Here is a 25,851-nt window from a genome sequence, read left to right as displayed (position 1 = left end):
CGGATTTTGCTGGTTATAAAGTGGATAGGAAGAGCACTAGTGGAACTTGCTATATTCTAGGACACTCTCTTGTTTCATGGTTTAGCAAGAAACAAAATTCTGTCGCACTTTCAACTACCGAGGCTGAATATATAGCTGCCGGAAGTTGTTGTGCACAAGCTCTTTGGATGAAACAAACACTTAGAGATTATGGCATTAATCTTGAACAAATTCCTATTAAGTGTGATAATACTAGTGCTATTAATCTTTCAAAGAATCCCATTCAACACTCTCGAACCAAGCATATAGAAATAAGACATCATTTCTTGAGAGATCATGTTCAAAAGAGAGACATTGCACTAGAGTTTATTTCTACGGAAAAACAACTTGCCGATATTTTTACAAAACCTCTTTGCGAAGAACAATTTTCCAAAATTCGGCATGAACTTGGGATGATGAAATTTTCACATTAACATCTTCATTCATGCTATTGAGTCTATTATTATTGATTGATCTATGACTTGATGCTTTAATTTCTATGGAATGCTCAATCGTAATATGCATGTAATGTGTATGTATATTTGAAAATGTATGAATTAATTATTGCAATACATATATATATATTCATGAATTATGCATTGAAATGGCACTCAAATCATTTTGGATCAATAAAATGATCTTGAAATGTATTAATAAGTAGCCAAATATCAAAATACATGTGCGAAATCATAGGTTGTAGAAAACGGATCGCCGTTATTTAAATAAACGGCTAACCGTTTTGGGCAGAAACAATGGAACGCTTTCTGGAAGCTATCGGTTCGCCGATATCTGTCTATCGGCTCGCCGTCCTGTTACATTTTTCTTGTGTGGACTCTCTGGACCCTATCGGCTCGCCGTTATTGATATAAACGGCTCGCCGTTTTTATGAATTTGTTTTGAGGACTCTCTGGACTCTGTCGGCTCGCCGTTTTCTTTATAACGGCTCGCCGTTATCACGCGTTAATTGAACAGTCCTTCGTCTTCCTCCTCATTTCGGCTTCTCTTTCTCTCTCTCTCTCACTTCAACCCGCGACTGCACCAGTTCTCTCCTCTCAAATCCATCACTTTTCTTGTCATTTTTTCACCAAATTGAAGCATTACAAACCATTTCTATCATCTCTAACACCTTTTAACCGATTCAAATTCCTTTTTTTTTTTTCTTCAAATTTTGAAAAATCTCATCTTGAAACCCTAGAACCAGCCGACTCTTATTCGTTCACTTTGACCCAAATTTCTCCGTCTTTCCAACCACATTTTCACCCACAAATCACTATCTCATCTCTAAAACTTCATTTTCACAATTTTTCTCATCCATGGCGGAACGACCTCCAAGGCGTGTTCGAACCAAGCACACTGCTTCACGCCGTTCCAGTCCACCCAGGTCTCCTCCTCAAGACTTCGAAAGTCTTCATTTTCCCGATGCTACCTCTGCTCAGCGATTCCGTGAGAAGTTTATGGGTAAACCCGTAACTCCCTCTTTTTCTCTTAACATTTCGGAGTTCTCGGATATTTCTGTTTGTGGTCACTCAATTACTCAAATGCTTAGTCATTGGAATCAAGCTTTAAGTGTTGATGAACCTATTTATGAAAATCTTGTTCGAGTCTTTTATTCAAACATAGATTTCTCCTCTTCTAGTCGTGACGAGCTTCATACATTTGTAGGAGGTATTCGTATTGAGCTTGATGAACCCGAATTATGTAGTATTCTAGGAATCACTTATGGAGGATTAGATCTGTACACCTCTAGGAAAGAACTAGAGTTCAGTAATTTTCGTCATGTGGATGGTGTACGGAACATTTGTCGTCGTCGGGATCTTTCCGATGACATCTGCTCTTTGTCCTTTAGGTCTCAACTCCTCCCTTTTCAGATTCGAATACTTCACATTATTCTCCAACACATGGTCACTCCTAGACAGGGGCACACTGATGAGGTCACTAGGCTTGATATTGGTCTTTTAGACTCTCTCATCTGTAGACGCCATGTGAGCCTATCCTACACTATTATGTGTCATATGCTGTCCACTCCTAAAGTCTCCAACCGATCCCTTCCTTATGGCAGCATCATCACTAGGATCCTGAACCACTTTCATGTTCCTATCGTCGAGCCTGTTTTTCTCGAAACTCGTAAGCTCGGTCGAGACATTATTTCTGCCATTGGTTTCTTTAAGAAGCGTGGGAAATGGGAAAAGACCACATCCTCCAAAAACGAAGCCACACTGATTGCACCCGAGGATGATCGCATGCTGAATGATGTCTACTCCGAGGATGAGCTGCCTGATTTCCGTCTTGGGGCTAGACCGCGTGTTCCTCGCCGAGCAGCAGCACCAGCAGCTCCTGTTTCACCAGCAGCAGATGCATCTCAGGATGACGAGCCTACCGAGACTGCCGTCCCTCCTGCGGCATCAGCTGTTCCTGAGGATCGCTTCCAGCAGCTTCTCGACCGAGTAGATGCCCTGTCCCAGCAGCAGCAGCAGCTTCGATCTGATTTTGCAACCTTTCGGGAGCAAATTTCTGATCAGCAGATGGAGTTAATTGCAGGACAGCGTCGCATTCTCGGCCACCTTGGATATGACCCCGGCAGTTCGTCTTCACAGCCTCCATCTTAGTTTTCTCTGTCCCTATGATATTCGCACAGACATTTCTCATTTCATGTTATTTGCCTTATGCATATGATGTTATTTATTTTGTGTTTATGCTTCTGATATCTCATGTTGGACATGTGCTCTTGATTTATGCTCAAGTTGTTTTTGGTATTATATTGATTATATTGCTCTTTTTGGAAGTGTGAATTTGTTGGTATGGAGGTTGGTTGATATGGTGGTATATTTATATGGAAGTGTTTCTCTTTTTAAACTTTGTGTGTTGTTGAGGAAATGCTCATATTTCAGGGGAGACTCTGCCCAAATTTCTCCAAACATAAGTCATTCATCGCGTCTCTTTCTTTTTGATGATGAAGGGGGAGAGAAATTGGCAATTGGCAAAATGCGAAATTGGTTTTGGCAAAATAGTATTGGCATGCATGAGTTTACTGGCATAAATTTCGTGTTTAAAATTTTGAGATTAACAGTTGAATATTTTTTTTAAGGGAGTTAACAAGTCTTTCAAAATTTCACTTAGGGGGAGCACATATTTAGGGGGAGCAAAATTGCACAAATATTTTCTTGAAAAGTTTGTCATCATCAAAAAGGGGGAGATTGTTGACATAAATTATTCCTTATTGATTTTGATGATAACAAACATGATTAAGATTGATTAATTGTTTTAAAAGCTCAACATAATTTTCATCTATTTTGACAAGTTTCATAAAGTATTTTTATAAAGATTTGGAGACAAAACAGTCATCTTGCAAAATAGTTCACTGCAGCAGTTTTTGTGGAAAACGGCGATCCGACATCTGTAGTAAACGGCTCGCCGATTTCAAGCAGAAATGGAGATTAGCCTCTGGACGAAAACGGCACACCGACATTTGTGATAAACGGCTCGCCGATATCAACCAGTAGCCTCTGGACCTAAACGGCGATCCGATATGTTGATAAAACGGCTCGCCGATATCAACCAGAACTGAAGGGTAGTCTCTGGACATTAACGGCGAACCGACATGTGTGATAAACGGCTCGCCGATATCAACCAGTAGCCTCTGGACCTAAACGGCGATCCGACATCTAGATAACGGCGATCCAACAATTTGAAAAATCAGCCCAACGGTCATATTGACCAGTCAAACGGCGATCCGACATCTAGCTAACGGTGATCCGACAGTGTGCAGAAAGTCAATAACGGCTAGTTTTCAGCTGCATCTATAAATAAGCTCATTCAAATTCAAACAAAGATTGATCACAACACGACCATTGAGCAAATATTTGAGAATACAATCTTCATAGAGCTTAAAACACATTCTCTCTTCATCTATTCACAAATTGGGCATTGATTTGTAATCTTAAATATTGTGTGAGAGAAAAACAATTTGTAATCTTTTACTTTGAGTAATTGTAAGTGTTGGGATACACTTGGGTTAAGAGATTGGGGATAATCTCTTGTTGTAAAGGTCCATTGACACCTTGGAAGTCAAGTGTAAGCATTTGAAGCCTTGGAGGCTTGCTTAGTGGAATCCTCAAGCCCGGAAAGCTTGGAGGCGTGGACGTAGGCGAGGTTGGCCGAACCACGTAAAAATCTCGGTGTTCGAATCCCTCTTCCCTTATCTTTTTAAATTGTGATCATCTTAATTGTTATTGCTTTGAATTTGATTTATAATTGCATTAAGATTTTCTTTAATAAATTGAATAATTTTTTAGAATCCCAATTCACCCCCCCCCCTCTTGGGTTGCATACTTGTATTTCAATTGGTATCAGAGCCTTGTTCTCTTGTTAAGACTTAATCGTCTAGAGTAAAAGATCCATGGCAACCCTAAATGACTCAACCTTTAGAGAAGGGCAATCCACAACTAGACCACCATTTTTTGATGGTAATGATTATGCTTATTGGAAAACTAGAATGAGAATCTATTTGCAAGCCTTAGATTATGAAATTTGGGAAGTTGTTTGTGATGGTCCATTCATGCCTATGTTCAAAGATGAAATAGGAGATGATATTCCTAAACCATCGAGTCAATGGAGTGAGTTAGAAAAGAGAAAGATGTCTCTAAACTCCAAGGCTATGAATGCTTTGTTTTGTGCCCTTGATAAGAAAGAATTCCATAGAGTATCTAGTTGTGAAAGTGCACAAGAGATATGGCACAAACTTGAAGTTGTCTATGAAGGGACAAATCAAGTGAAAGAGTCTAAAATCAGTAGATACACTCGCCAATATGAGTTGTTCCAAATGGAACAAAATGAAAATGTGTATTCTATGTACACTAGATTCACGGACATAGTGAACACCCTAGGTGCCTTAGGGAAAACCTTCTCAAATAGTGAGAAAGTTAAGAAAATCATTAGGTCACTTCCAAAAGAATGGAGACCTAAAAGAACCGCTATTGAAGAGGCCAAAGATTTAAATACTTTACCTCTTGATGATTTAATTGGTTCTCTTATTTCGTATGAAGAGGATTTAGCTGCAGAAAAAGGACATGAGGAGAAGAAGAAAAGCATTGCTCTCAAAGCTTCAAAATATGAGAGTGATGAGGAGAGTGAACCGGATGATGAAGAACTAGCCATGCTAGCAAGGAGGTTCAGAAAATTCTTCAAGAAAACCGGAGAGCGAAGAAATTTCAGAAACTTCAAGAACTATAGGGAGAAAAAGGAGGCAATCACTTGCTATGAATGCAAGAAGCTTGGACATATAAGATCGGAGTGCCCACTCATCAACAAACTCAAGAAGAAAGCAATGGTTGCAACTTGGGATGATAGTGAGGAAGAATCAAATGATGAAGAAGGATCGCAAGAAGTATCAAACCTAGCACTCATGGCTATAGGAGGGGATGATGATCTCAATGAGGTAAGTGATCCTACCTATGATGAATTATATGATGCTTTTCAAGATTTGCATAATGAGTTGATGAAAATTGGTAAAAAGAATGTATGTCTTAAAAAGGAAATGGCAAAGCTTAAAAATGAAAATGAATCTCTAAATGCAAGAATTGTATGCCTAGAAGTAGGAAACAAAACATTGCATGATGAAATTGCATTATCAAATGAGAAACCTAGCATCTTACATGAGCATTTGAAATCACACATAGATGAGTTGAAAAATGAGAACGAATTGCTCAAGAAAAAGAATAATGAATTAAATGAAATTGTTTTGAAATTTACAAATGGGCAAAAGATGTTGGATAATATGCTTAACTCACAAAAATGTGTTTTTGATAAAGGAGGACTTGGATATAAGCCAAACTTGAAGCAAAAGTATTATAAGAATTATTTTGTTAAAGCTACCTCCACAAATGATCATAAGATTGTATGTCATTATTGTAATCAAAATGGTCACATGAAATTTAGATGTCCCGTGAAAAGGAATGCATATTATGGTGTCAAGTGCATTTGGGTTCCAAAAGGAACAGTTGCTAACTCTCAAGGACCCAAAAAGCTTTGGGTACCTAAAACTTGAGACTTTTTCTTGTAGGGCTTGAAGAAGAAGAAGAATAAATGGTACTTGGACAGCGGTTGTTCAAGGCACATGACCGGAAACTATGCATGGTTCTCAAGCTTTACCAAAATTGAAAATGGTGGAGACGTATCCTTTGGAGACAACTCAAAAGGAAAAATCCTTGGAATTGGAAATGTTGGTAAAGTTTCTTCAACTCTAATTGAGAATGTATGTTTGGTTGAAAACTTGAAACACAACTTAATTAGCATTAGTCAATTATGTGACAAAGGTTATAAAGTTATCTTTGATAAATTTAGTTGTGTTATTGAGAACTCATGTGATGGCAAAACCTTATTTGTTGGAAATAGATGTGGTAATGTTTATATCATTGACATAGAATGTGCATCTACTCTTGATAAATGTTTTTCGGCATTGCATGATGATTGTTGGTTATGGCATAGAAGGTTAGGACATGCAAGTATGGATTTGATTTCAAAAATTTTGAAAGATAATTTAGTTAAAGGTCTTCCGAAAATTGGTTTTCAAAAGGATAAGATTTGTGAAGCTTGTCAATTTGGAAAACAAATTAAAACTTCTTTCAAGAATAAAAACCATATTTCTACTTCAAAACCACTTGAACTTCTTCACATAGATCTTTTTGGGCCATCTAGATATGCAAGTCTAAATGGAAAATATTATGCATTTGTGATAGTGGATGATTATTCTAGATATACATGGGTATTATTCTTAGCCAATAAGGATGATGCTCTTGATGCTTTTAAAGTGCTTTGTAAGAAATTACAAAATGAAAAAGGGCATGGTATTGTATGCATTAGGAGTGATCATGGAGGAGAATTTGAAAATCATGCATTTGAGAGTTTTTGCAATAATCTAGGCATTGAGCATCAATTTTCATCACCTAGAACTCCACAACAAAATGGAGTTGTTGAGAGAAAGAATAGGTCTATTCAAGAAATGGCTAGGACCATGTTAAATGAAAATGCATTACCAAAATATTTTTGGGCCGAAGCCGTCAACACTGCTTGTTATGTTTTAAATCGGGTGTTGATTAGACCTAATCTTAACAAAACTCCTTATGAGCTTTGGAAAGATAGAAAACCCAACATTGGATATTTTAAAGTTTTTGGATGCAAATGTTTTGTTTTGAACACAAAAGACAATCTTGGTAAATTTGATCCAAAATCCGATGTTGGTATTTTTCTTGGTTATTCAAATTCTAGTAAAGCTTATAGAGTCTATAACAAAAGAACCTTAGTTGTGGAAGAATCTATGCATGTGACATTTGATGAGTCTAACCCCTCCTCTACGGAGAAAGTCGTTGTTGATGATGATGCAGGAGAAGAAGAAGCATCAAATGACAAACAAGAGGATGCACCACATGAAATTCAAGAGGAACATCATGAAGAACTAAATGCAGAGCAAAATAAAGGTACTTCTCAAACACTCCCCAAGGAATGGAGGTATGTCTCTTCTCACCCTAAAGATGTAATTTTAGGAGATCCCTCACGAGGTATTACAACTAGATCATCACTTAGAAATACTTGTGAGCATAATGCATTCATCTCTCAAATTGAACCAAAATCCTTTGAGGATGCAGAAAATGATGAATCTTGGATTATGGCAATGCAAGAGGAGTTAAATCAATTTGAAAGAAACAATGTGTGGGAATTAGTTCCTAAACCTGAATATCAATCTGTAATAGGTACTAAATGGGTGTTTAGGAATAAGATGGATGAATCCGGTGTGGTTGTAAGAAATAAAGCTAGATTAGTGGCTCAAGGCTACAACCAAGAAGAAGGAATTGATTTTGATGAAACCTTTGCTCCTGTAGCAAGGTTAGAATCCATTAGGATGTTATTAGCATATGCATGTCATAAAGATTTTATTTTATTTCAAATGGATGTGAAAAGTGCTTTCCTAAATGGGCATATTATGGAAGAAGTGTATGTAAAACAACCCCCTGGTTTTGAAAATTAAAAATTTCCAAATCATGTTTATAAGTTGCTTAAAGCTTTGTATGGTTTAAAACAAGCACCTAGAGCATGGTATGATAGACTTAAGAATTTTCTGTTGGAAAATGACTTTTCAATGGGTAAAGCGGATACTACTCTATTTGTTAAGCATAAGAACCAAGACATACTTATTGTTCAAATTTATGTTGATGATATTATTTTTGGTTCTACTAATGAGTTGTTGTGTAAAGAATTTTCATCGTGTATGAGCAAAGAATTTGAGATGAGTATGATGGGAGAGTTGAAGTACTTCCTTGGACTTCAAATCAAACAAAACGAGGAAGGAATCTTCATAAATCAAGCCAAGTACGTAAAAGATCTACTCAAACGATTCGGCATTGATGACTCAAAGACCAAAAATACACCAATGAGCACAACAACCAAGCTGGACAAAGATGAAAAAGGTAAAGAAGTGGACATCAAAATGTATCGAGGTATGATCGGATCCCTACTTTATTTGACTGCAAGTAGACCCGATATCATGTTTAGTGTATGTTTGTGTGCAAGATTTCAGTCATGTCCCAAGGAATCTCATTTGCTCGCTGTTAAAAGAATTTTCCGTTATTTGAGTGGAACCATAGATATTGGCCTTTGGTATCCTAGGGGAACTCATATAGATTTAACATGTTTTTCGGATGCGGATTTTGCTGGTTATAAAGTGGATAGGAAGAGCACTAGTGGAACTTGCTATATTCTAGGACACTCTCTTGTTTCATGGTTTAGCAAGAAACAAAATTCTGTCGCACTTTCAACTACCGAGGCTGAATATATAGCTGCCGGAAGTTGTTGTGCACAAGCTCTTTGGATGAAACAAACACTTAGAGATTATGGCATTAATCTTGAACAAATTCCTATTAAGTGTGATAATACTAGTGCTATTAATCTTTCAAAGAATCCCATTCAACACTCTCGAACCAAGCATATAGAAATAAGACATCATTTCTTGAGAGATCATGTTCAAAAGAGAGACATTGCACTAGAGTTTATTTCTACGGAAAAACAACTTGCCGATATTTTTACAAAACCTCTTTGCGAAGAACAATTTTCCAAAATTCGGCATGAACTTGGGATGATGAAATTTTCACATTAACATCTTCATTCATGCTATTGAGTCTATTATTATTGATTGATCTATGACTTGATGCTTTAATTTCTATGGAATGCTCAATCGTAATATGCATGTAATGTGTATGTATATTTGAAAATGTATGAATTAATTATTGCAATACATATATATATATTCATGAATTATGCATTGAAATGGCACTCAAATCATTTTGGATCAATAAAATGATCTTGAAATGTATTAATAAGTAGCCAAATATCAAAATACATGTGCGAAATCATAGGTTGTAGAAAACGGATCGCCGTTATTTAAATAAACGGCTAACCGTTTTGGGCAGAAACAATGGAACGCTTTCTGGAAGCTATCGGTTCGCCGATATCTGTCTATCGGCTCGCCGTCCTGTTACATTTTTCTTGTGTGGACTCTCTGGACCCTATCGGCTCGCCGTTATTGATATAAACGGCTCGCCGTTTTTATGAATTTGTTTTGAGGACTCTCTGGACTCTGTCGGCTCGCCGTTTTCTTTATAACGGCTCGCCGTTATCACGCGTTAATTGAACAGTCCTTCGTCTTCCTCCTCATTTCGGCTTCTCTTTCTCTCTCTCTCTCACTTCAACCCGCGACTGCACCAGTTCTCTCCTCTCAAATCCATCACTTTTCTTGTCATTTTTTCACCAAATTGAAGCATTACAAACCATTTCTATCATCTCTAACACCTTTTAACCGATTCAAATTCCTTTTTTTTTTTTCTTCAAATTTTGAAAAATCTCATCTTGAAACCCTAGAACCAGCCGACTCTTATTCGTTCACTTTGACCCAAATTTCTCCGTCTTTCCAACCACATTTTCACCCACAAATCACTATCTCATCTCTAAAACTTCATTTTCACAATTTTTCTCATCCATGGCGGAACGACCTCCAAGGCGTGTTCGAACCAAGCACACTGCTTCACGCCGTTCCAGTCCACCCAGGTCTCCTCCTCAAGACTTCGAAAGTCTTCATTTTCCCGATGCTACCTCTGCTCAGCGATTCCGTGAGAAGTTTATGGGTAAACCCGTAACTCCCTCTTTTTCTCTTAACATTTCGGAGTTCTCGGATATTTCTGTTTGTGGTCACTCAATTACTCAAATGCTTAGTCATTGGAATCAAGCTTTAAGTGTTGATGAACCTATTTATGAAAATCTTGTTCGAGTCTTTTATTCAAACATAGATTTCTCCTCTTCTAGTCGTGACGAGCTTCATACATTTGTAGGAGGTATTCGTATTGAGCTTGATGAACCCGAATTATGTAGTATTCTAGGAATCACTTATGGAGGATTAGATCTGTACACCTCTAGGAAAGAACTAGAGTTCAGTAATTTTCGTCATGTGGATGGTGTACGGAACATTTGTCGTCGTCGGGATCTTTCCGATGACATCTGCTCTTTGTCCTTTAGGTCTCAACTCCTCCCTTTTCAGATTCGAATACTTCACATTATTCTCCAACACATGGTCACTCCTAGACAGGGGCACACTGATGAGGTCACTAGGCTTGATATTGGTCTTTTAGACTCTCTCATCTGTAGACGCCATGTGAGCCTATCCTACACTATTATGTGTCATATGCTGTCCACTCCTAAAGTCTCCAACCGATCCCTTCCTTATGGCAGCATCATCACTAGGATCCTGAACCACTTTCATGTTCCTATCGTCGAGCCTGTTTTTCTCGAAACTCGTAAGCTCGGTCGAGACATTATTTCTGCCATTGGTTTCTTTAAGAAGCGTGGGAAATGGGAAAAGACCACATCCTCCAAAAACGAAGCCACACTGATTGCACCCGAGGATGATCGCATGCTGAATGATGTCTACTCCGAGGATGAGCTGCCTGATTTCCGTCTTGGGGCTAGACCGCGTGTTCCTCGCCGAGCAGCAGCACCAGCAGCTCCTGTTTCACCAGCAGCAGATGCATCTCAGGATGACGAGCCTACCGAGACTGCCGTCCCTCCTGCGGCATCAGCTGTTCCTGAGGATCGCTTCCAGCAGCTTCTCGACCGAGTAGATGCCCTGTCCCAGCAGCAGCAGCAGCTTCGATCTGATTTTGCAACCTTTCGGGAGCAAATTTCTGATCAGCAGATGGAGTTAATTGCAGGACAGCGTCGCATTCTCGGCCACCTTGGATATGACCCCGGCAGTTCGTCTTCACAGCCTCCATCTTAGTTTTCTCTGTCCCTATGATATTCGCACAGACATTTCTCATTTCATGTTATTTGCCTTATGCATATGATGTTATTTATTTTGTGTTTATGCTTCTGATATCTCATGTTGGACATGTGCTCTTGATTTATGCTCAAGTTGTTTTTGGTATTATATTGATTATATTGCTCTTTTTGGAAGTGTGAATTTGTTGGTATGGAGGTTGGTTGATATGGTGGTATATTTATATGGAAGTGTTTCTCTTTTTAAACTTTGTGTGTTGTTGAGGAAATGCTCATATTTCAGGGGAGACTCTGCCCAAATTTCTCCAAACATAAGTCATTCATCGCGTCTCTTTCTTTTTGATGATGAAGGGGGAGAGAAATTGGCAATTGGCAAAATGCGAAATTGGTTTTGGCAAAATAGTATTGGCATGCATGAGTTTACTGGCATAAATTTCGTGTTTAAAATTTTGAGATTAACAGTTGAATATTTTTTTTAAGGGAGTTAACAAGTCTTTCAAAATTTCACTTAGGGGGAGCACATATTTAGGGGGAGCAAAATTGCACAAATATTTTCTTGAAAAGTTTGTCATCATCAAAAAGGGGGAGATTGTTGACATAAATTATTCCTTATTGATTTTGATGATAACAAACATGATTAAGATTGATTAATTGTTTTAAAAGCTCAACATAATTTTCATCTATTTTGACAAGTTTCATAAAGTATTTTTATAAAGATTTGGAGACAAAACAGTCATCTTGCAAAATAGTTCACTGCAGCAGTTTTTGTGGAAAACGGCGATCCGACATCTGTACTAAACGGCTCGCCGATTTCAAGCAGAAATGGAGATTAGCCTCTGGACGAAAACGGCACACCGACATTTGTGATAAACGGCTCGCCGATATCAACCAGTAGCCTCTGGACCTAAACGGCGATCCGATATGTTGATAAAACGGCTCGCCGATATCAACCAGAACTGAAGGGTAGTCTCTGGACATTAACGGCGAACCTACATGTGTGATAAACGGCTCGCCGATATCAACCAGTAGCCTCTGGACCTAAACGGCGATCCGACATCTAGATAACGGCGATCCGACAATTTGAAAAATCAGCCCAACGGTCATATTGACCAGTCAAACGGCGATCCGACATCTAGCTAACGGTGATCCGACAGTGTGCAGAAAGTCAATAACGGCTAGTTTTCAGCTGCATCTATAAATAAGCTCATTCAAATTCAAACAAAGATTGATCACAACACGACCATTGAGCAAATATTTGAGAATACAATCTTCATAGAGCTTAAAACACATTCTCTCTTCATCTATTCACAAATTGGGCATTGATTTGTAATCTTAAATATTGTGTGAGAGAAAAACAATTTGTAATCTTTTACTTTGAGTAATTGTAAGTGTTGGGATACACTTGGGTTAAGAGATTGGGGATAATCTCTTGTTGTAAAGGTCCATTGACACCTTGGAAGTCAAGTGTAAGCATTTGAAGCCTTGGAGGCTTGCTTAGTGGAATCCTCAAGCCCGGAAAGCTTGGAGGCGTGGACGTAGGCGAGGTTGGCCGAACCACGTAAAAATCTCGGTGTTCGAATCCCTCTTCCCTTATCTTTTTAAATTGTGATCATCTTAATTGTTATTGCTTTGAATTTGATTTATAATTGCATTAAGATTTTCTTTAATAAATTGAATAATTTTTTAGAATCCCAATTCACCCCCCCCCTCTTGGGTTGCATACTTGTATTTCAATTGGTATCAGAGCCTTGTTCTCTTGTTAAGACTTAATCGTCTAGAGTAAAAGATCCATGGCAACCCTAAATGACTCAACCTTTAGAGAAGGGCAATCCACAACTAGACCACCATTTTTTGATGGTAATGATTATGCTTATTGGAAAACTAGAATGAGAATCTATTTGCAAGCCTTAGATTATGAAATTTGGGAAGTTGTTTGTGATGGTCCATTCATGCCTATGTTCAAAGATGAAATAGGAGATGATATTCCTAAACCATCGAGTCAATGGAGTGAGTTAGAAAAGAGAAAGATGTCTCTAAACTCCAAGGCTATGAATGCTTTGTTTTGTGCCCTTGATAAGAAAGAATTCCATAGAGTATCTAGTTGTGAAAGTGCACAAGAGATATGGCACAAACTTGAAGTTGTCTATGAAGGGACAAATCAAGTGAAAGAGTCTAAAATCAGTAGATACACTCGCCAATATGAGTTGTTCCAAATGGAACAAAATGAAAATGTGTATTCTATGTACACTAGATTCACGGACATAGTGAACACCCTAGGTGCCTTAGGGAAAACCTTCTCAAATAGTGAGAAAGTTAAGAAAATCATTAGGTCACTTCCAAAAGAATGGAGACCTAAAAGAACCGCTATTGAAGAGGCCAAAGATTTAAATACTTTACCTCTTGATGATTTAATTGGTTCTCTTATTTCGTATGAAGAGGATTTAGCTGCAGAAAAAGGACATGAGGAGAAGAAGAAAAGCATTGCTCTCAAAGCTTCAAAATATGAGAGTGATGAGGAGAGTGAACCGGATGATGAAGAACTAGCCATGCTAGCAAGGAGGTTCAGAAAATTCTTCAAGAAAACCGGAGAGCGAAGAAATTTCAGAAACTTCAAGAACTATAGGGAGAAAAAGGAGGCAATCACTTGCTATGAATGCAAGAAGCTTGGACATATAAGATCGGAGTGCCCACTCATCAACAAACTCAAGAAGAAAGCAATGGTTGCAACTTGGGATGATAGTGAGGAAGAATCAAATGATGAAGAAGGATCGCAAGAAGTATCAAACCTAGCACTCATGGCTATAGGAGGGGATGATGATCTCAATGAGGTAAGTGATCCTACCTATGATGAATTATATGATGCTTTTCAAGATTTGCATAATGAGTTGATGAAAATTGGTAAAAAGAATGTATGTCTTAAAAAGGAAATGGCAAAGCTTAAAAATGAAAATGAATCTCTAAATGCAAGAATTGTATGCCTAGAAGTAGGAAACAAAACATTGCATGATGAAATTGCATTATCAAATGAGAAACCTAGCATCTTACATGAGCATTTGAAATCACACATAGATGAGTTGAAAAATGAGAACGAATTGCTCAAGAAAAAGAATAATGAATTAAATGAAATTGTTTTGAAATTTACAAATGGGCAAAAGATGTTGGATAATATGCTTAACTCACAAAAATGTGTTTTTGATAAAGGAGGACTTGGATATAAGCCAAACTTGAAGCAAAAGTATTATAAGAATTATTTTGTTAAAGCTACCTCCACAAATGATCATAAGATTGTATGTCATTATTGTAATCAAAATGGTCACATGAAATTTAGATGTCCCGTGAAAAGGAATGCATATTATGGTGTCAAGTGCATTTGGGTTCCAAAAGGAACAGTTGCTAACTCTCAAGGACCCAAAAAGCTTTGGGTACCTAAAACTTGAGACTTTTTCTTGTAGGGCTTGAAGAAGAAGAAGAATAAATGGTACTTGGACAGCGGTTGTTCAAGGCACATGACCGGAAACTATGCATGGTTCTCAAGCTTTACCAAAATTGAAAATGGTGGAGACGTATCCTTTGGAGACAACTCAAAAGGAAAAATCCTTGGAATTGGAAATGTTGGTAAAGTTTCTGCAACTCTAATTGAGAATGTATGTTTGGTTGAAAACTTGAAACACAACTTAATTAGCATTAGTCAATTATGTGACAAAGGTTATAAAGTTATCTTTGATAAATTTAGTTGTGTTATTGAGAACTCATGTGATGGCAAAACCTTATTTGTTGGAAATAGATGTGGTAATGTTTATATCATTGACATAGAATGTGCATCTACTCTTGATAAATGTTTTTCGGCATTGCATGATGATTGTTGGTTATGGCATAGAAGGTTAGGACATGCAAGTATGGATTTGATTTCAAAAATTTTGAAAGATAATTTAGTTAAAGGTCTTCCGAAAATTGGTTTTCAAAAGGATAAGATTTGTGAAGCTTGTCAATTTGGAAAACAAATTAAAACTTCTTTCAAGAATAAAAACCATATTTCTACTTCAAAACCACTTGAACTTCTTCACATAGATCTTTTTGGGCCATCTAGATATGCAAGTCTAAATGGAAAATATTATGCATTTGTGATAGTGGATGATTATTCTAGATATACATGGGTATTATTCTTAGCCAATAAGGATGATGCTCTTGATGCTTTTAAAGTGCTTTGTAAGAAATTACAAAATGAAAAAGGGCATGGTATTGTATGCATTAGGAGTGATCATGGAGGAGAATTTGAAAATCATGCATTTGAGAGTTTTTGCAATAATCTAGGCATTGAGCATCAATTTTCATCACCTAGAACTCCACAACAAAATGGAGTTGTTGAGAGAAAGAATAGGTCTATTCAAGAAATGGCTAGGACCATGTTAAATGAAAATGCATTACCAAAATATTTTTGGGCCGAAGCCGTCAACACTGCTTGTTATGTTTTAAATCGGGTGTTGATTAGACCTAATCTTAACAAAACTCCTTATGAGCTTTGGAAAGATAGAAAACCCAACATTGGATATTTTAAAGTTTTTGGATGCAAATGTTTTGTTTTGAACACAAAAGACAATCTTGGTAAATTTGATCCAAAATCCGATGTTGGTATTTTTCTTGGTTATTCAAATTCTAGTAAAGCTTATAGAGTCTATAACAAAAGAACCTTAGTTGTGGAAGAATCTATGCATGTGACATTTGATGAGTCTAACCCCTCCTCTACGGAGAAAGTCGTTGTTGATGATGATGCAGGAGAAGAAGAAGCATCAAATGACAAACAAGAGGATGCACCACATGAAATTCAAGAGGAACATCATGAAGAACTAAATGCAGAGCAAAATAAAGGTACTTCTCAAACACTCCCCAAGGAATGGAGGTATGTCTCTTCTCACCCTAAAGATGTAATTTTAGGAGATCCCTCACGAGGTATTACAACTAGATCATCACTTAGAAATACTTGTGAGCATAATGCATTCATCTCTCAAATTGAACCAAAATCCTTTGAGGATGCAGAAAATGATGAATCTTGGATTATGGCAATGCAAGAGGAGTTAAATCAATTTGAAAGAAACAATGTGTGGGAATTAGTTCCTAAACCTGAATATCAATCTGTAATAGGTACTAAATGGGTGTTTAGGAATAAGATGGATGAATCCGGTGTGGTTGTAAGAAATAAAGCTAGATTAGTGGCTCAAGGCTACAACCAAGAAGAAGGAATTGATTTTGATGAAACCTTTGCTCCTGTAGCAAGGTTAGAATCCATTAGGATGTTATTAGCATATGCATGTCATAAAGATTTTATTTTATTTCAAATGGATGTGAAAAGTGCTTTCCTAAATGGGCATATTATGGAAGAAGTGTATGTAAAACAACCCCCTGGTTTTGAAAATTAAAAATTTCCAAATCATGTTTATAAGTTGCTTAAAGCTTTGTATGGTTTAAAACAAGCACCTAGAGCATGGTATGATAGACTTAAGAATTTTCTGTTGGAAAATGACTTTTCAATGGGTAAAGCGGATACTACTCTATTTGTTAAGCATAAGAACCAAGACATACTTATTGTTCAAATTTATGTTGATGATATTATTTTTGGTTCTACTAATGAGTTGTTGTGTAAAGAATTTTCATCGTGTATGAGCAAAGAATTTGAGATGAGTATGATGGGAGAGTTGAAGTACTTCCTTGGACTTCAAATCAAACAAAACGAGGAAGGAATCTTCATAAATCAAGCCAAGTACGTAAAAGATCTACTCAAACGATTCGGCATTGATGACTCAAAGACCAAAAATACACCAATGAGCACAACAACCAAGCTGGACAAAGATGAAAAAGGTAAAGAAGTGGACATCAAAATGTATCGAGGTATGATCGGATCCCTACTTTATTTGACTGCAAGTAGACCCGATATCATGTTTAGTGTATGTTTGTGTGCAAGATTTCAGTCATGTCCCAAGGAATCTCATTTGCTCGCTGTTAAAAGAATTTTCCGTTATTTGAGTGGAACCATAGATATTGGCCTTTGGTATCCTAGGGGAACTCATATAGATTTAACATGTTTTTCGGATGCGGATTTTGCTGGTTATAAAGTGGATAGGAAGAGCACTAGTGGAACTTGCTATATTCTAGGACACTCTCTTGTTTCATGGTTTAGCAAGAAACAAAATTCTGTCGCACTTTCAACTACCGAGGCTGAATATATAGCTGCCGGAAGTTGTTGTGCACAAGCTCTTTGGATGAAACAAACACTTAGAGATTATGGCATTAATCTTGAACAAATTCCTATTAAGTGTGATAATACTAGTGCTATTAATCTTTCAAAGAATCCCATTCAACACTCTCGAACCAAGCATATAGAAATAAGACATCATTTCTTGAGAGATCATGTTCAAAAGAGAGACATTGCACTAGAGTTTATTTCTACGGAAAAACAACTTGCCGATATTTTTACAAAACCTCTTTGCGAAGAACAATTTTCCAAAATTCGGCATGAACTTGGGATGATGAAATTTTCACATTAACATCTTCATTCATGCTATTGAGTCTATTATTATTGATTGATCTATGACTTGATGCTTTAATTTCTATGGAATGCTCAATCGTAATATGCATGTAATGTGTATGTATATTTGAAAATGTATGAATTAATTATTGCAATACATATATATATATTCATGAATTATGCATTGAAATGGCACTCAAATCATTTTGGATCAATAAAATGATCTTGAAATGTATTAATAAGTAGCCAAATATCAAAATACATGTGCGAAATCATAGGTTGTAGAAAACGGATCGCCGTTATTTAAATAAACGGCTAACCGTTTTGGGCAGAAACAATGGAACGCTTTCTGGAAGCTATCGGTTCGCCGATATCTGTCTATCGGCTCGCCGTCCTGTTACATTTTTCTTGTGTGGACTCTCTGGACCCTATCGGCTCGCCGTTATTGATATAAACGGCTCGCCGTTTTTATGAATTTGTTTTGAGGACTCTCTGGACTCTGTCGGCTCGCCGTTTTCTTTATAACGGCTCGCCGTTATCACGCGTTAATTGAACAGTCCTTCGTCTTCCTCCTCATTTCGGCTTCTCTTTCTCTCTCTCTCTCACTTCAACCCGCGACTGCACCAGTTCTCTCCTCTCAAATCCATCACTTTTCTTGTCATTTTTTCACCAAATTGAAGCATTACAAACCATTTCTATCATCTCTAACACCTTTTAACCGATTCAAATTCTTTTTTTTTTCTTCAAATTTTGAAAAATCTCATCTTGAAACCCTAGAACCAGCCGACTCTTATTCGTTCACTTTGACCCAAATTTCTTCGTCTTTCCAACCACATTTTCACCCACAAATCACTATCTCATCTCTAAAACTTCATTTTCACAATTTTTCTCATCCATGGCGGAACGACCTCCAAGGCGTGTTCGAACCAAGCACACTGCTTCACGCCGTTCCAGTCCACCTAGGTCTCCTCCTCAAGACTTCGAAAGTCTTCATTTTCCCGATGCTACCTCTGCTCAGCGATTCCGTGAGAAGTTTATGGGTAAACCCGTAACTCCCTCTTTTTCTCTTAACATTTCGGAGTTCTCGGATATTTCTGTTTGTGGTCACTCAATTACTCAAATGCTTAGTCATTGGAATCAAGCTTTAAGTGTTGATGAACCTATTTATGAAAATCTTGTTCGAGTCTTTTATTCAAACATAGATTTCTCCTCTTCTAGTCGTGACGAGCTTCATACATTTGTAGGAGGTATTCGTATTGAGCTTGATGAACCCGAATTATGTAGTATTCTAGGAATCGCTTATGGAGGATTAGATCTGTACACCTCTAGGAAAGAACTAGAGTTCAGTAATTTTCGTCATGTGGATGGTGTACGGAACATTTGTCGTCGTCGGGATCTTTCCGATGACATCTGCTCTTTGTCCTTTAGGTCTCAACTCCTCCCTTTTCAGATTCGAATACTTCACATTATTCTCCAACACATGGTCACTCCTAGACAGGGGCACACTGATGAGGTCACTAGGCTTGATATTGGTCTTTTAGACTCTCTCATCCGTAGACGCCATGTGAGCCTATCCTATACTATTATGTGTCATATGCTGTCCACTCCTAAAGTCTCCAAGCGATCCCTTCCTTATGGCAGCATCATCACTAGGATCCTGAACCACTTTCATGTTCCTATCGTCGAGCCTGTTTTTCTCGAAACTCGTAAGCTCGGTCGAGACATTATTTCTGCCATTGGTTTCTTTAAGAAGCGTGGGAAATGGGAAAAGACCACATCCTCCAAAAACGAAGCCACACTGATTGCACCCGAGGATGATCGCATGCTGAATGATGTCTACTCCGAGGATGAGCTGCCTGATTTCCGTCTTGGGGCTAGACCGCGTGTTCCTCGCCGAGCAGCAGCACCAGCAGCTCCTGTTTCACCAGCAGCAGATGCATCTCAGGATGACAAGCCTACCGAGACTGCCGTCCCTCCTGCGGCATCAGCTGTTCCTGAGGATCGCTTCCAGCAGCTTCTCGACCGAGTAGATGCCCTGTCCCAGCAGCAGCAGCAGCTTCGATCTGATTTTGCAACCTTTCGGGAGCAAATTTCTGATCAGCAGATGGAGTTAATTGCAGGACAGCGTCGCATTCTCGGCCACCTTGGATATGACCCCGGCAGTTCGTCTTCACAGCCTCCATCTTAGTTTTCTCTGTCCCTATGATATTCGCACAGACATTTCTCATTTCATGTTATTTGCCTTATGCATATGATGTTATTTATTTTGTGTTTATGCTTCTGATATCTCATGTTGGACATGTGCTCTTGATTTATGCTCAAGTTGTTTTTGGTATTATATTGATTATATTGCTCTTTTTGGAAGTGTGAATTTGTTGGTATGGAGGTTGGTTGATATGGTGGTATATTTATATGGAAGTGTTTCTCTTTTTAAACTTTGTGTGTTGTTGAGGAAATGCTCATATTTCAGGGGAGACTCTGCCCAAATTTCTCTAAACATAAGTCATTCATCGCGTCTCTTTCTTTTTGATGATGAAGGGGGAGAGAAATTGGCAATTGGCAAAATGCGAAATTGGTTTTGGCAAAATAGTATTGGCATGCATGAGTTTACTGGCATAAATTTCGTGTTTAAAATTTTGAGATTAACAGTTGAATATTTTTTTTAAGGGAGTTAACAAGTCTTTCAAAATTTCACTTAGGGGGAGCACATATTTAGGGGGAGCAAAATTGCACAAATATTTTCTTGAAAAGTTTGTCATCATCAAAAAGGGGGAGATTGTTGACATAAATTATTCCTTATTGATTTTGATGATAACAAACATGATTAAGATTGATTAATTGTTTTAAAAGCTCAACATAATTTTCATCTATTTTGACAAGTTTCATAAAGTATTTTTATAAAGATTTGGAGACAAAACAGTCATCTTGCAAAATAGTTCACTGCAGCAGTTTTTGTGGAAAACGGCGATCCGACATCTGTACTAAACGGCTCGCCGATTTCAAGCAGAAATGGAGATTAGCCTCTGGACGAAAACGGCACACCGACATTTGTGATAAACGGCTCGCCGATATCAACCAGTAGCCTCTGGACCTAAACGGCGATCCGATATGTTGATAAAACGGCTCGCCGATATCAACCAGAACTGAAGGGTAGTCTCTGGACATTAACGGCGAACCTACATGTGTGATAAACGGCTCGCCGATATCAACCAGTAGCCTCTGGACCTAAACGGCGATCCGACATCTAGATAACGGCGATCCGACAATTTGAAAAATCAGCCCAACGGTCATATTGACCAGTCAAACGGCGATCCGACATCTAGCTAACGGTGATCCGACAGTGTGCAGAAAGTCAATAACGGCTAGTTTTCAGCTGCATCTATAAATAAGCTCATTCAAATTCAAACAAAGATTGATCACAACACGACCATTGAGCAAATATTTGAGAATACAATCTTCATAGAGCTTAAAACACATTCTCTCTTCATCTATTCACAAATTGGGCATTGATTTGTAATCTTAAATATTGTGTGAGAGAAAAACAATTTGTAATCTTTTACTTTGAGTAATTGTAAGTGTTGGGATACACTTGGGTTAAGAGATTGGGGATAATCTCTTGTTGTAAAGGTCCATTGACACCTTGGAAGTCAAGTGTAAGCATTTGAAGCCTTGGAGGCTTGCTTAGTGGAATCCTCAAGCCCGGAAAGCTTGGAGGCGTGGACGTAGGCGAGGTTGGCCGAACCACGTAAAAATCTCGGTGTTCGAATCCCTCTTCCCTTATCTTTTTAAATTGTGATCATCTTAATTGTTATTGCTTTGAATTTGATTTATAATTGCATTAAGATTTTCTTTAATAAATTGAATAATTTTTTAGAATCCCAATTCACCCCCCCTCTTGGGTTGCATACTTGTATTTCAATTTCTACCGAATATTACAATCTAAGTACACCAATTTCTCAAGCAATACCATATAGAAAGATATATGGGACCCCGAAGAAAAAAGAAAAATAAAAAATCGAAGTATGTTAGTTATGATTTCAACTTTTGAACTCAAAGTCTGTGACAAATTTTGCTTCGGGAAATACTAACAAACACTTGAGAAAAACTAAAGTGTATCACACTTGAACCGTATATAAAGCACAAGAATAAAAACAACAAGGGGCAAAAAGAGGCTAGATGTATCATCTTCATTTAAACATTATAAATAGAATCAAAATATTAATGCATACACCAAAACCTTCAAAATTCTCTAAACATTAAAGTTTTTTTCAGATTAAGAAAATAAATTTATAAGAAAATCGAGAATCCGTATTTGTTGCGGTATTTTATCAAGCAATTGGCATGCAGCAATGTAAATGACAATTAAAACATGTAAATCTCTGTACTTTGAAAGCTCACCTTCGTTATTCATCCAAAGAGAGATATATAGGACATGTAAGCTCCTTCTTTGATATTTATCCCCATCGTTCAATTATTGTCATGATCTCCATCCAAACCACGAAACACAGCAAAAGTGAATTGCGAATAGGTTTGGGGATTTGGCTTTCACTGTTTTTGCCTTTTTTTTTTATAAGTTATACCCGATCGGTTTTAATGAATTTGATCCCCAACCTTCTCCGTGCTTTGGCAGCGCAGGAGATGATGGCTCTTTCAAATGGTCAACGACGACCTTTGATTGAAATCCACCACTTGATTCAGCTCGCAGGTCTAGGATTTGCATACAGAGAAAGTGAGATGCGGTGACGACTAGTGGCTGATGGAAACGAACGTAACGAGCATAGGATGAAGACGGCGATAACTGCTTGCTTGCTGGCTTGTGAGGGTTTGACGTGAGTGAGTGTGTTTGACGATTTGAGAAGAGCGGCTAGGGTTTCCAAAACAAAAATGTCACAATGTGAGTATTTATATTTTCGGTAGAAATTAGAAAAAAATGTGAAAGTTTTCGAATTAATAAAAAGGATAACAAAAGAGTGATGATGTATGACAAAACTTCCACGGATAAATTTGTTGTGACCATTCAAAATCTAAAAATTCATTTTTGTAATTTGTAAATAATATTTTCATTGAGGCGGTAGTTTTACCTGCCAAGATGAAATTTTTCTATGTCTAAATTTTACATAAAAAAAGATTATTTTAAACTTTTGTGCTAATATAAAATTAATTTTCTACAAATATATTGATAATTTAATATAGATGAGATATATTACTTTGTAAGTATATTAATAATCACGTTGTGGCTACTAATTAATGCAGTTGTAAATCATTTGAATTAAAAACAAAATAGTTGATATTTGAATCCATGGGAGTAAATTTAGTTGTTATTAAGCTAAATTAGCCACTTAGGCTTTAGCCCAGTGGTGAACCATTGACCTTATGGTGCGTTTACGTCATGGAATGAGAATGTGGTAAAATAGGAATGGGCTGGGAATGAGAATGAGTTGGAATGGGAATGCGATTTTAATGTTTACTCAGCAAAAATAAATGAGAATGAGAATATGCTGAAATGTCATTGATGTATTTACTTGACAAAATAAATGGGAATGATGAATGGGAATGAAAATCAATTTACCAAAATACTTATAGTATTAATAATTAATAAAAATAATTAATTTATCATTATTAACAATATTATCATTATTGTTGTTATTATTATTATTATTATTATTATTAAAAATAATATTAACAATAATTAATAATAACCAAAATAATAAAGTCAATAAAATTTAATAGTAATAATAATAATAATATTATTATTATTATTAAATTTTATTAACTTTATTATTTTAGTTATTATTAATTATTGTTAATATTATTTTTAATAATATTATCATTATTAACATTTAATATTATTAAAGTTTGTTGACTTTATTATTTTAGTTATTATTAATTATTGTTATTATTATTTTTATTAATATTATCATTATTAACATTTATTATTATTATTATTAAATTTTATTAACTTTATTATTTTAATTATTATTAATTATTGTTAATAATAATAATATTATTATTTTAATTAATATCATTTCTATATATAGATAATGAAAATTAGATTATTATTACTATTAAATTTTATTAACTTTATTATTTTAGTTATTATTAATTATTGTTATTATTATTTTTATTAATAATAATAATAACAACAATAATGATAAATTAATTATTTTTATCATTATTTTTATTGTTAATAATGATAATATTAATAATAAAAATAATGATAAAAATAATTAATAATAACTAAAATAATAAAGTTAATAAAATTTAGTAATAATAATAATTATTATTATTATTATTAATGACATTTAAAATAATAATAAAAATTTTGATAAATTAAAATAATAAAATTAATTGTGATTTGAATGAGGGTAATTTGGAAAATATGAAAAAATTAGAGGAATACAAAAGTAAACATATATTTCATTCACATTCCCAACCCCCGGGAATGGGATTCCCATTCCTTATTCCCAAATTATGTGGGACCCACATATTTTATTCTCATTCCCAAATTACATTTTGTCAAGTAAACATAGGTTTCATTCTTATTCCTTCATTCTCATTCCCCATTTCATGAAGTAAACACACCATTAAAGTAAAACATGACTATGAGGGCAATAGTTCGAGTCCCCATATACGCAAACTCCCTTAATTAAACATAATTATATGGAGATTATTTGCAAAGCTTTTCTCCCTTACGAAATGCAAGTGGAGTGGAAACACTCCTCCTCCGTGAGGGTTATTTGTCTGGGCACTTACTTCATAGAATTTAAAATGTAATAATATAAGTCTTAGTTTGTATATCTAATTATAAATATCAGTGTAATAATCTGCTGTTATAACAGTTGTAAATATCTGTGTAATACAGTAACATGATGCTTAATCAGTTAAAAAAAATAAATTGAAAAAATTATATTCAAATTCAATTTCTTTTACCACTAGAATAAAAGTATATAAATTAAATTTAGCGAGAATTACAGTGAAAACATATTTCATGTGGCAAAGATTATAACAAGTTTAAGACGTATAAATAAAAATGAATTTAAATGACTATTTCTCCCCAATGGCATAAAATGTTTTAAAAGTAAATTTAGTAAAACATACTGCTTACTATGAAAATGAATTTATATTTTTCATATTTTTAAATAATTTAATTTTTTTAGTTGTGATATAAATTAACTTAATTTCAAAAAAATATAGCTATAAATGTAAGATTGAACACATTTTATAATACTTGCACATCATTTAGTAGACAAATCATGTACCCATATAGTGAGTGCAATGTTACTCAAATAATTTAATTTAATTTAGAAATATAACTGTCATGCTTAAATTATATAACTGTAAGTATAACATAATACAACATTATTCAATATTAGTTGCATTCAAATTGTAATTATCCATGTTATGTACCATTATGAATATGATTAATGTTTAACAAAAAAATTATTATAGCAAAAAGGATTAAATAAAATAATTAATCTCACTTAAGATAGTATTAATTAATTTGCACAAGAGATTGATTATGAGTTTTATTTAAAAATATCAAATATTAGATGCTTTATATTTTTGTAATATATGAATATTGTTTTTAGAGGGTATACATAAAACATACTAATATTGGCCACTAATAATAATAACAACAACAACATTTGAGGGGTAATTACGATATTTGGAATGATAATTATTTGATAGTTGGATAAATATTGTCCTCATTTTAGTAGGTAGGGATTTAAGTCCTTGAATGTGTAACGTGAGATCCTGGAATTGATTTCTTCTAAATATCTGGAAATAAATCAATTTTGTTATATGTTTAGATACTCGGATTCTAATGTAATTAAAAGTTGATAAAATTATTTTGATAGTTTTGTAAGCAAAATATCATTACATTTATTACATAATATTAAAAGTAGTGCAATTAATAAGTTAATTTTTTTTTAATTAATATAATTATTTCCATTTATTATATTTAAATAGTATTCTAATTAGTACACAAGTTACAT

At 35.8% G+C, this 25,851-nt stretch overlaps 2 pseudogenes; both read left to right on the top strand.

Moving 5' to 3' along the window:
• The first annotated feature begins 4,450 nt into the window (after positions 1-4,450).
• Positions 4,451-9,163, top strand: LOC127900715 (uncharacterized; annotated as a pseudogene).
• Positions 9,164-13,160: 3,997 nt separating this feature from the next.
• Positions 13,161-17,873, top strand: LOC127900714 (uncharacterized; annotated as a pseudogene).
• The last annotated feature ends 7,978 nt before the right edge of the window (positions 17,874-25,851 follow it).

The sequence above is a fragment of the Citrus sinensis genome, chromosome 3 (assembly GCF_022201045.2).
Source record: "Citrus sinensis cultivar Valencia sweet orange chromosome 3, DVS_A1.0, whole genome shotgun sequence".
NCBI lineage: Eukaryota > Viridiplantae > Streptophyta > Magnoliopsida > Sapindales > Rutaceae > Citrus > Citrus sinensis.
This window is presented reverse-complemented; position numbering and strand designations above follow the sequence as displayed.